The 12,216-nt window shown below is 54.5% G+C and overlaps 1 pseudogene; it reads right to left on the reverse strand.

Moving 5' to 3' along the window:
* Positions 1 to 1,680: 1,680 nt before the first annotated feature.
* LOC134434197 (small nucleolar RNA SNORA74) lies at positions 1,681 to 1,861 on the reverse strand (annotated as a pseudogene).
* Positions 1,862 to 12,216: the final 10,355 nt, after the last annotated feature.

Raw genomic sequence — 12,216 nt, forward strand, 5'->3', positions numbered from 1 at the left:
TTATGGAGGAATCATTAAAAGCCCCAAAAGTAAAGAAACTGAAAGGAAGGACCAAAATATCAGTGTGAAAGATTCACCAAGTGGGATATTGGCAGAGACTCTGATGGTGACCTCCCAGCTGAGGATGGGGGTTTCTGCCTTGGGGTCTGAGTATCAGGATGGAAGGTCGCTCCCAGGAGGAGTCCCTGTGCATTTTCCTCCCCCATGGCTCTGCCCTTCCTGATCCAGCAGCTGTGGGGCAGCAGAGCGGGGGCAGTGCAGGGACAGGCCTGGTTCTGACAGGGCTGTTGTGGTTTAGGAATGGTGCTCCCAATTTACTACACCTACTACCAAGACCACATGTCGCCCCAGATTTATATTCCCACCATTGCCCCCCCACACCACAGGGGCTTTTCCTGGCCTGGCCCTGATTGATCTCAGCCCATGTTTCACAGTCAGGGATAACCTGGAGATGGTGTCCAGGGTTCACCCTTGTGTGGCCAGTCCAGACCCCCCTGAGGCACTTTAATCCTGGCCGCCCCATCCTCCTGTCTGTTGTTGTGATGCTCTTCAGTGCCCAACTCTTGGGCACGTGAGCATCCACAGGAGGGAGTTTCACAGCCAACTTCTTCCCCAGACAGAGATGTCTTACCCCAGTCCAGCAGCCCAGCTGGGTTTCCCTCTGTGCTCCCAACTGTCCTTTTTCCATGGTTCCAGCCACCCCAGAGAGCATCTCCTACCATCCCTGAGTCAGTGCAGAGGTGCAGCACTGGCCATTTCTCTCGCTCAGAGCTCCAGGGATGGTCCCAGTGCTGCAGTGACTGCAGGAAAGGGGACCCCACAATGGGACATTTCTTGGTCAGATACAGTCAGGAAGAGTGACAAACTGTCTGTGACTCAGGTTTTGGCCTGGAAGCCCCTGCCGTGGTTTGCAGGGAGCTGCAGTGTGGCCCGGCCCTGGCTGTACCCGGCAGTGCTGGCCTGGGAGAAGGTGTTGGTGCCAGCTGGCCCAGGGAGCTGCAGCGTGTGGGGAACGAGTTCCTCCTGGCCTCCTGCCCCAGGGTGGCACTGCAGGGCCTCATGGAGTCAAGGGGCCATTGTAGCTCTTCAGGACCCCAAGGAATTAAGGGGACTCTTTGGACATTGTGGGGCCTTGTGCGACTGAGGCCACTTTAGAACCAAGGGGCCACTGTGAAACTACAGGGCCTTGTGGAACTGACACTGAAATCACCCAAAAAGAAACTTTCTAACACAGTTTGAGTATCAAAAAGCATTCATTTTTATTGCAGCACTGATCACTTGGAGGATCCTTCCTCCATTCGAGTGCTCCAAACATCATGCGAACAGAGGTTTTATGACACACACAAGTTCCATATTTATGAGCTATAGAGGTTTTATGACACACACAAGTTCCATATTTATGAGCTATTCCTCTGTGATGCTCTACATCTGGCCTGTAGGCCACACAGTATAAATAATTCCAGCTTCATAAGTGATTTATTATATAATTACCTTGCTTATGTAATTCGACCAGTAAGAGCAGGCCCAGACCACTGGAGACTCAGGCTGCTATTGGCTGGTTAGCTGAGTAGTAACTGGCTCAGCCAATGAGGATTACCTTCATGGGCCTTCTTATCTATATAAATAAGTTAGCTCTCAATAAAGCTGCCTGTTGCTGCATGAGCATGTACAGTCTAGTCACTTGTCTCCACGGGCAGGAGTTACTCCACTCTCAGGCATGCAGAGTGCTGCCAAAACCTGGCACCACTGAGCACCAGGACGGCCTTGCTGGTGCCAGGAAAGCTCAGCAGCACCTTTCTCTCCCAGCAGCATAACACTGGCACAGGCACTGAGCAGCCACGGGCAGCTGACTACTGCTGGGAGACAAAAACCCCAAAACTGGGAGGTTTAGAGGGCAGAAAAAACGTGGAGGCACTTTTCTGATGATGCCTACTCTCATCAAGGCTTCATCCAGCAAGAGGAATAGATAAGCTAAACTTATTTCTGGATAAACCATGCTATTTCCACCCTGAGGACCTGAGGCTACCACAGGAGCCAGCAGAGGCCTTTTAGACAGCAAAACATTTTTGCCCATTTTCCCAGGCTGGCTCACGGTCACACTTCACCCATGTGGCTCCAGAGCTCTTGCTGTGTCCCACGGGCAGGTTATCCCTTCACATCTGCTCTCACAGGCTCCAGTGCCCTCCCGGAGCGCCTCCCCGGCTGTCCCAGCACAGCTCAGCTCGGGGTTCCACACGCGACGGGGCCGGGGCACCTCAGAGCTGCTCCTTCGGGCGGGTCACCACCATCAGTCATCGGCTGAAGGCCTAAAGAGAGGACAGCAGAAACATCACAAATAAGCCATTATTCCATCTGTATTCACAAAGCTCAACAGCAGCGGCCTGGCTTGTGGCAGAGGACAAAAGCCAGCACACCGAGCGAAAGGCTGAGGAATTAATGCTGAACCGCACAGCCGAGCAACATCCCCAGTCGCCCGGCCGAACAGCTAAATAGGAGACAGTGAGTATTTCAGGTGGCGCCTTCCTGCCCCGGAGCCCCGGTCTCCAGCCCCGCTGCCGCCGCCACCCGCGCCCTGTACCCTGCCCCCCCTCACCTCATGGCGGCGGTGGCCCCTCATGGCGAGGGAGCTCGGCCCGCCAGAGCCGCTCCTTGCCCTCATGGTGGCGAGCTGAAGGAGCCCGGCCCGCCAGAGCTGCTCCTTGCCCTCATGGCGAGGGAGCCCGGCCCGCCAGAGCCGCTCCTGGCCCTTATGGCGACGAGCTGAAGAAGCCCAGCCCCCCAGAACTGCTTCATCTCCACATGGCGGCGGGGGCAGAAAAGGAGCAGGTCAGGCCACGCTGCCGAGGTGATTCCACAGTCACCGCCCCGCTCGCTTCGGCCGCTCCCCCCGGGGCAGGGAAAAACCTCGGTAATCAGGCACTGGGAGGGACTTTAAGATGGTCTCGTCCCACTCCCTGCCATGGGCAGGTACACCTTCCACTGTCCCAGATTGCTCCAGTCCCTGTCTGACCTGGCCTTGGACACTTCCAGCATCCCTGACAGAGCCGGAGCAGGAACACGATCTGTGGAGCTGGGAGAACTGAACTCTAGCACCGGCTCATGGGAAGCAGAGGGCTGGTGAGCTGACGTGTCCCACTTCGGGCACAGGAGGTAGAAGTGTCAGCTCAGAAACAGCTGCCAGCAACAAAAATCCAGCCCTGAAATAAGCAGAGAAAAAGCTGTGGTGCTGCCAAGTGCCTTGCTGGGAGAAGCACAATTCCACACCTTCCCTGGCCTCCACTCGATGCTGTAACATCAGCCCAGTGCTCTGTGTATCCATGTCTGGGCACAGCAGTGTAACTGTAACTCCCTCGCTGGGGATCCATTCAAAGGAAGTTTTTCTCTGGGCTTTGTGCTCCATTGAGACACTTGAAGGCCTTCCCAGAAAGCCTGGCATCCCTCCCCCATGTTCCTCATGTGCTTATGCTCTCAGAGCTCAGCAGTGAACTCAGCTGGAGCTGTGCCTTGCCTCAGGCAATCATCCACTCCAGCTCTGTCTTCTTCAAATGTTTCATGGTCTATTTTCAGCCCAAGCAGGCAGATATTCTTCCTGGATGTGGGGTGCTCCTCTCCAGCTCAGCCTGATCCTGCCTTGTCCTGGGAAGCTCTGGGCTTGTTGTGCCCAGGACACTGCTGTGTGCAGGGACAAAGGCTGGTGCTGAGCAGAAGGAGCTCGGTGCTTCCCCTGTCACTGATGAACCTGGTGAGGAACAGGTTTCCCAGCTATGCCCAGTGCAGCACAGCAAAACCTGTCTGGGGGAGAGATAGGTAAGAGCAGACACAGAACACTTCATGCTCTTGTTCCTGGGGGTCTCGCTGCCCATGGCCAAGGGCACGTGCCCACACAGGCATGGATGATGACTCTGCCAAGACCCTAAGCCACAGCTTCAGTTTAGAACTGTTTAATTCATTAGCCCAGCATGGGGCCCAAATTAATATGCTTTGTCTCTTTAATAAGACATTTTCAGCAGGATTGGGGAGATACTTCAAAAGCTTCCTGAATGCCAAATACCAGAACTCAGCAACTCTCAGTGCCAGGACCAGTCTCTCACTTCCCAGTACAGATTCCCTCTGTGTGCACAGCTTTTTCTCTGCTTGCTGGCCTTGGAGGGGGGCTCAAACAAAGGCCTGCACATCATTTGTGAACTTTGGGTGAAAAGCATCAAACCAGATGAAACACAGCAGAGCCGCTCTGCCATGGGGGTGAAGCCCTTTTCTGTCACAGGAATGTGCTCTCTGCATTAGCTGCAGCCAGTCCCTGTTGTTCATCTTGGCTTGCTGACAACTAAACAGAGCCTCCTTTTCTCCTGCAAGTGTCGTGGCAAGGCCTGAAAGGACTGAGAAGCTTTGTTCCAAGCCAGATTAGAGATATGAGTTACTACAAAACAAAAGCCCAGCAAGCCTCCTGGAGAGTTCCTCTAGTCTAGACACAGCCTCCCCTGAGCTCCCTGCATCCCAGTACAGCCCTGCAGCTTGTGTTCAAAGCAACTCAACTGGCTCCAGAAGCCTGGGTAACCTCTGCCGAGTGAATGTTCAGTTGCAGCATAAAGGAGGAATCACATCTGAGTGATTTTGCTCCCATAAATTAGCAGGATGGGTTAAACCAGGACATGAGCACTGTCTGCTGGCACAGTGCATCCACTCAAGAGATCTGCACTGGCATGGAGCTGTAGTGCTTCAAAAGACGTGTGCTCCAAGCCTGGGGTGGGACATCCCCCATGTAGCTGATGTCTGCAGCTCCTGTGGCAGCAAGGGAGATCCTTTACTGTCACCTCAGCCCTGAACACACCCGTGCCCAGGGCTCACTGCCTGCCCCCTGTCACTGCTCAGCTCTGGCACTGCAGGGCTGCTACTGTGATCCTTCTTACCAATCTGATTTTGGCTCAACGCCATTTGGCCACACTGTCAGTCACTGGAGAAAAAGACAGAGTAGTACTGTGGGAAGAGGAAGAAAATTCAGTAAACCTATGGAAGAAAAGATCTGTGGATGTACATCATCATTTACCATGGTGGTCACCTCCAGCCCCACAGCCAAGCACGTTCAGGCTTTGGTGAGAAGAACTTTTATCCCCCTGGTGTCTGTCATGGCTGGGGCCTGTGATGATGACACCTCATGGGTGTTGGTGCTTGCACTGCCCTGTGAGTGACACCAGCCTTGCTTGGCTCCCACACAGCAGAAGGCAGGGCAGCCATGGCCTCGATGGTGCCTTTTCCTCTTTGAGGTGCTGCACCCAGGTCAGGGATACCCCACACATGAGCACAGACTGGGAGAAGAGCTCATTGACCAGCAAAGAAGGACTTGGAGGACATAATGGATGAAAAGCTGGACATGAGCCAACAGTGGCAGCCCAGAAACTCCCCTGTGCTGGGCTGCACCCACAGAGGAGTGGGCAGCAGGTGAGGGGGGGATGGTCCCCCTCTATTCTGCCCTTGTGAGATCCCCCTGCAGAGCTGCTCCAGCATCAGAAGGACCTGGAGCTGTTGGAGCAAGTCCAGAGAGGCCATGGAGATGCTCCCAGGATTGGAGCCCCTCTGCCGTGGAGCCAGGCTGGGAGAGCTGGGGGTGCTCACCTGGACAAAAGAAGGCTCCAGGGAGAGCTCAGAGCCCCTTCCAGGGTCTAAAGGGCTCCAGGAGAGCTGGAGAGGGACTGGGGACAAGGGATGGAGGGACAGGACACAGGGAATGGCTCCCACTGCCAGAGGGCAGGGATGGATGGGATATTGGGAATCAGGAATTGTTCCCTGTGAGGGTGGGCAGGCCCCGGCAGGGTGCCCAGAGCAGCTGCGGCTGCCCCTGGATCCCTGGCAGTGCCCATGGCCAGGCTGGACATTGGGGCTGGGAGCAGCCTGGGACAGTGGGAGGTGTCCCTGCCATGGCAGGGGGAGGAATAAAATTATTTTTATGGTCTCTTCTGACCCAACCCATTCTGTAATTCCATCATCTCCTCTGCCTCCACAGAGGGGCCATTTCCACTTCCCCACTGCCATCACAAGGTGGCATTCCAGACCTAAAAGCTGAGCTGGCTCAGCTGATACTTGGAGATCTTTTCCAGGCCCTGGGGTGTCCAACCCCAGGAGAAGCTGTGGATTTAACCCTGCCTGCTGAGCTCTTCTGCCAGGTCTCAGCCCTGACACTGCCTTTTAATCGCATCCTTTAACGCCAGGGCTGTGCTTTATTCAGCTGCACTGAAACACTGCTGCCGTTACTGTGTAACCCTGAGCCATCTAATTGCACTGAGTTAAGCCAGTTACAGCTTTGACAGTGAATGTCATGCAGAGCACTTTAATCTTGACCTGCAATACCTCGGGCTCTTGCAGGGCCTCCTCTGCCTCCGAGGACAGGCTGCTAATCAGACCGAGCCAGGATGTAGTTTAAGACATGGACAAAGGGAGCCAAGGGCAAATGATGAGCAAAATGAATCTGACTCATTTTGTTACAAAGCAGTGTTGAAGGTAGAGCTGCCTTTTCTTTGCCTGAGAATGATTTGGGAGAGCAGTGAGAATAATTTGTTTCAATAATTTATAACTTCAAAATAATAACAAAAAAAAAAAAGAGAGAGAGAAAAATCATTCTTCTTAGATATGTTTTTTAAAAAGAAAGCTTATTTTGAGTTAGGTGCATAAAGCACTGGTGCAGTGTCTTATCCCCTGTGTCTGCTCCCACGTGTGAGTGGGTGCTCCAGGCTTCACCCACCAGTTGCTCCCTGCAGGAAGAACCCATGATCCAACCATCTCCTTCCCTGGCCAAGGGCCTGCAGCCTCCCACGGGGGCTTGGTGCCATGTCCTGGGTGCCAGCTCTGCCAGCACAGCTCCCCGGGGGTGGCGGTGGGGCAGGATCTGCTGCTCAGCTGCCTCGGAGGCTGGGGCTGGCTGTGTCCCTCTGGGCAGCTCAGGAAAGGCTGCTCCGGCTGCTCCTTGCAGGGAGCTGGAGCAGCAACCTCACTTGATCGGGGGAAAGAGCAGTCAGGAAAGGTTACATAACCCCGATCAGGCTGCCAGAGGGGCGGTGCAGCAGCAGCAAGGGCGGTGCCACTCTGGATGTGGCTGGGCAGGAGCGTGCCCTGCCTGTGGGACCCTGCCTGTGGGACCCTGCAGCCCCTCTGTCCATTCACTCTTGCCTGGGTCTCCTGGCCCTGTCAGAGCTTGCTGGTTTTGTTGTTCAAAATGCCCTCGGGCAGCTTGAGGAGCCCGTGCAGTTCCCTCTGTTCTGGGCTGAAACTGCTGCACAGCAATTCCTTTTTCCATTTCATCTCTGGCGGAGCCCTTGAGCTTTGCTCCCTTCCTCTTCCACCCTCCTCTCCTCCTTCTGAGCTTCTCCTTGGTCCAGTCTCCTTCCCTGGTGTCCCCTTCTGCTCCCAGCTCCCATTTAACCCCCATCTTTTCTGTCCTCTCCTTCAGTGCACCTAGCCAGAGGACAGATCACAAACCACAAGCTCTGCTATTCATCTACCAGATCCCAAGCCACTGTCTCAGTGTGATAAAGGTGATCTGCTAATCGTGTGGAGAGGATCCCCCAGGACGCAAACCCCTGCTGGGATCTGTGACAATTCCATGGAATCAGCCACAGGGTCAAACGTACAAGGAGGGGTTGCAGCTGCCTTGCCCGAGTGTGGGCACCACAATCAGCCTGCCTCAGGAACTGAGACCTGCACAAGGCCCACCAAACACACCTGTGTCCTTCCAGTGCCCCACCAGGTCTCCTGGCAGCAAGGAATTTGCTTTAGTTCTGTGAGTTTTATAAAGCCTGACTCAAATCCCAGGGATTTCAGGCAGTGCTGACATGCAGAGTGGGGTGGTGTGAGCACAGCCCTGGGGTCAGGTGCTGGGGCAGATGGGTGGGCACGTCAACATCAACCCAATGTTTTAGAGCAGAGCTAACTAGGAACAGCTTATTCCATTAAGAAAAAAAGAAAAACAATAATCATTCTTAATTAGGACAGAAACCTCCAGATAGGCTTTTTAAAAGAAAATGCCTAAAAATACCATTTTTGCTTTGATTTGAAAACTATTTTTTGCTCTTCAGACTGTAAGATAAAACAATTTGAATTGATGATGCATTTCACAGCAAAAATGCATCCCTTTTCATCTTGAAAATGCTGAAATGAGTTGTTACAAAATTTTCAACGTTTACCCCCTTTCTTAAAAAACAAAATTTTTAATTTAGATGAAATGTCTTTTTTTTTTTTTTTTCCTAATGGAAACTCTTGATTACATTTTTACCCAACAGTTCTAATTAGAATTAACAATTACAGCTGATTCTTGGTGGGGTGATAAACAGCTGGACTGCACAGCCCTCTCCACTCTGGGACTTCCAAACAAGCCCCAGCCCTGGCAGTTTAGCCTTCTGCAACATTTTAGACTTGTCTAGTCACTGGAATTTATTTTTCTTTCTTTTTCCCACCCTTTCTCCTCTGAGGATTAGATTTTACCAGTGCAGCATCTCTAACAGTCAGGGAACTTCACAGTGAGTTGAGATCGCATTGATTTCTCGAGGAAGAAGCCGCATACTAATTTTTCCTGTTTTCCTCCCTTGAGGAACACAGGTAACAGCTCCAGGAAGGCAGCTGGGTTTGTAGATATTATGTTTACCCACTGGCTGACAGGGAATTCTGAGGTCTGTGGGACCATCATGGGACACAAGGAGACTTTAGCTGGTCTGGTGCAAGGCTGGATTTGCTGAGAAAGAATGTGGGATTAAAGCAGAACAGGTTAAACCTGAGAGAAGCATCAGGTGAAGATCAGGGGATGGATCAGTCCATGCTGTGCTGCCAGAGCTTCCCCCTGCCTCCAGGATGATCCTCACAATCCAGCTCTGCAGGGCGAGGAAAGGAACACTGGAGCAGCGAATGAAGAGGAAATGACTGTGGTGGAGGGGAAGGGAAGATGTCAGAGTCTGCTCTTAAACCCCCAAACCCTCTATTCCAGGCACCGAGGCAAGTTTGTCCAGCCTTTGCAGGCAACCTCCAGAGAGCCAAGAGGCACTGGGACATCCTCTTTCAGAGGACTGGTGTCCCCAGTGCCACTGTGACTCCTGGACTGCCATGTCCAGTGCTTTTCATGGCTGCTCATCCCTGGGCTGGCTCCACGCTGTTAATGGCTGATCTCTCCCTGGAAACAAGCCCATGGCCTTTGCCTGTCCCACCTCGCCCCTCCCACTCCCCTGCCAAACAGTTATGACCTTCTTGGACAAACCTGAGATAGTATTAAATGAGAGGGAGGTTTTCATACACAAATGTCCCTGTGATTGATGGATTAAGAGATTCTGTGCAAATTAAAGCCTTTCTTCATACTTTGCACATCCAGCTCTTCAGCTGTTGCTCTTTCCCTTCTAGTCCTTTACAGAAGTCCCTGTGGGCCTTGCTTGCCCCATTCCTTTTGCTGCAGTTTTCTCCCCACAGTGACCCAGGGATTTCTCCCAAATCCTTGTGCCCACTGAGTCCTGGGCAGACCCTGTTGCTCCTGAATCAGCACTGTGGAGAGGAGGATGCTGTGAGCACAGCTTGTTTATACACAGAATCAGCCCAAGAGAGGGGCTGTAAATGCCTCTTTATTTCCATATTTATCATTGCTGCTCAGATGGATAAGGAACCCAATGGAAAGTTTAGATGAAACAGAGAAGAAATGAAAAACTGTTGGCAAGCGGCAGCTCAGCTGAGACTGGCAGCCTCAAGGGCTTCCAGAAGGAAAAAGGCTTTCAATTTCTGCACTGCTGCTCCCTAACAACCCAATTCCCCTGCCAGGCCAGGAGGAGTGGGGCAGCTGAGGAACCCTGCCCTCCTATGATCCCACCCCAGGGAGATGGACCTGAGACCCCAAAGCAGCACGTTTGGTCTTGCTGATGTTTGGCAGGGCTGATTTCTTCCCAGAGCAGCAGCAGAGTGTGGGTGTGGAGGCTCCGTGAGGATCTCCAGGTGATGGGCACTGTGGTCACCCATGCCATGGTGGAAAGGAGCCACAAAGGCTTTGCTGGACACCTTTGGAACATCCACTGCTGGGTGCTGGTGATGGATGATGAATTTAAAGCCCATTTGTGCAGGGAATATTGGCTCATAACCATCCCCTCTCCTTTAGTGGTGTGACACTGCTGAGATGGGTGGCCTCATTTCCACCTTAGGGGAGGCGTTTTATTAATTGTCCCTGGCCTTGCTCCTGAGCCCGTGTGTGCTGTGATGTGGACGTGCTTCAAATGCAGTGACAAGGAGGTGGCAGCCAGGATGTGGCTCCTGGGGGAGGCAGCCAGAGAGGCAGGGATGGTGCTGCCCACAGCTGTCCAGTGATCTGAAACCTTCAGCCCTGGGAGGGAGTGACTGCTCCAGGCCAAGGGAGTCTGACTTTGCTGGGGGATAACCAGGACTGTGTGTCTGTGACCGGGCTCTGTTCCATGGGGAGGAGGCAGGGGATTGAACTGTCCCCTTGCTGCCTGCATGGCCCTCTGTGCTGGCCAATTTTTCACCTAAATCCTGGCTTGAGCACCCATAAAGGCCCCTGCCCAGATCATCTGGCATGATGGCTTCTAGAAAAGCGTCCCTAGGCTCGCTGTCCCTGCCTAGTCACAGCTGAGCTGGTGGCACTGAAAACTTGAGTTTCCATTCACATCCCTCCTGTACCTGCAGGTCCCTGTGCCCTCACTCCGGGCTTTATTCTCCTCCCTGCTTTCCCCTCATTTGTGCCCGGCTCCGGAGGAGAGCACTGGGAATTGATCACTGTGTTGGCTTCGCTGATTTAATCCAAATTTAACCAGGCGGGAGCGAGCGAGGGCAGCCCGGGGGCCCGGCATGCTGTGAAGAACCCGTCGGTGCCGAGCGGCGCCGTTAATAATGGGGGTGAAAGGCGGCAGCCCCCCGGCATCGCCCCTCTCACCCTGGCACAGCTCCCACGGGGACAGAGCTGTCCTGGGGACACTGCACGGGCACTGTCAGGGGCTGTCACCCGGTGGGCGCTGAGCCCTTAGTGCCAGGACAGAGCTGTCCTGGGGACACAGCACAGGGGCCCTCGGGGGCTGTCACCTGGTGGGTGCTGAGCCCGAGCTGTGCCAGGACAGAGCTGTCCTGGGGGACACAGCACAGGGACCGTCAGGAGGGGTGGGAAATGCTTTGGCATGATTTTAATCAGCAGAGTGCTTTGAGTGAATGAGGTGAGGGGACCAGTGAGCTCCCTGTGCCTTCTCTGACTTTCTCACCTCATTTCAGCATCAACCAGGGGTGCCAAGACTGAGAATTTACACCCTTGTATTTACCTGAAACCTCACTACTTTCCTCAAAACCTGTGAAAAATAAAGGGGGTGCTGAAGTAGCCTGTGGCAGGGATGATGTGATGTGTAAAGCCAATATCTCCAGATCATTGCAAATATTCCCTCCTGATCCCAGACATCCATCCCAGATATTCCCACCTTGTCACTAGCCCAGAGCACTGGGCGCCACCTCCAGCCCTTCCTTGGACATGTGCAGGGCAGGAGACTCCAACACCTCCCTGGGCAGCCCCTGCCAAGGCCGGACCACCCTTTCCACGGAGAAATTCCTCCATTAGTCCAACCTAACACGATGCACAGAGGCGCACCAAAGCAGGCGTTCACTCCCGAGGGACAGATCCTCCAGGATGGGGTTGCTGCCCGGGACACGCCGTTCCCACAGCCAGGGAGGCTCCCGCAGCCCAGGGCAGCGGGCACGGCTCAGCCCGGCTAACCCAGCCCGGGACACGGCTCAGGCTCAGCTCGGGACACAGCTCAGGCTCAGGCTCAGCCCGGGACACGGCTCAGGCTCAGGCTCAGGCTCAGGCTCAGGCCGGGACATGGCTCAGATCGGCCTGGGACATGGCTCAGATCGGCCCGGGACACGGCTCAGGCTCAGGCTCAGCCCGGGACATGGCTCAGATCGGCCCGGGACACGGCTCAGGCTCAGGCTCAGGCCGGCGAATCCAGTCCGGGACACGGCGGGGCCAAGACAGCGCCGCCACTGCCGCCTCACAGGGCACAGGCGGGGCCAGGATCAGGGGGCGGGGCCAGGATCAGGGGGTGGGACCAAGAGCGGTGGTGACAGACAGGCACTGGTCAGGGGGTGTGGCCAAGAGTGGGGCCGTGCTGAGGGAGTAGGGCGGGGCCAGGGGCGGGGCCAATGGCAGGAGCTCGTGCAGGGACGGCGCTGATTGGCTAGAGCGGGGCCGGGCCGGGCCGGGGCGGC

Source organism: Melospiza melodia, unplaced genomic scaffold, assembly GCF_035770615.1.
Source record: "Melospiza melodia melodia isolate bMelMel2 unplaced genomic scaffold, bMelMel2.pri scaffold_32, whole genome shotgun sequence".
NCBI lineage: Eukaryota > Metazoa > Chordata > Aves > Passeriformes > Passerellidae > Melospiza > Melospiza melodia.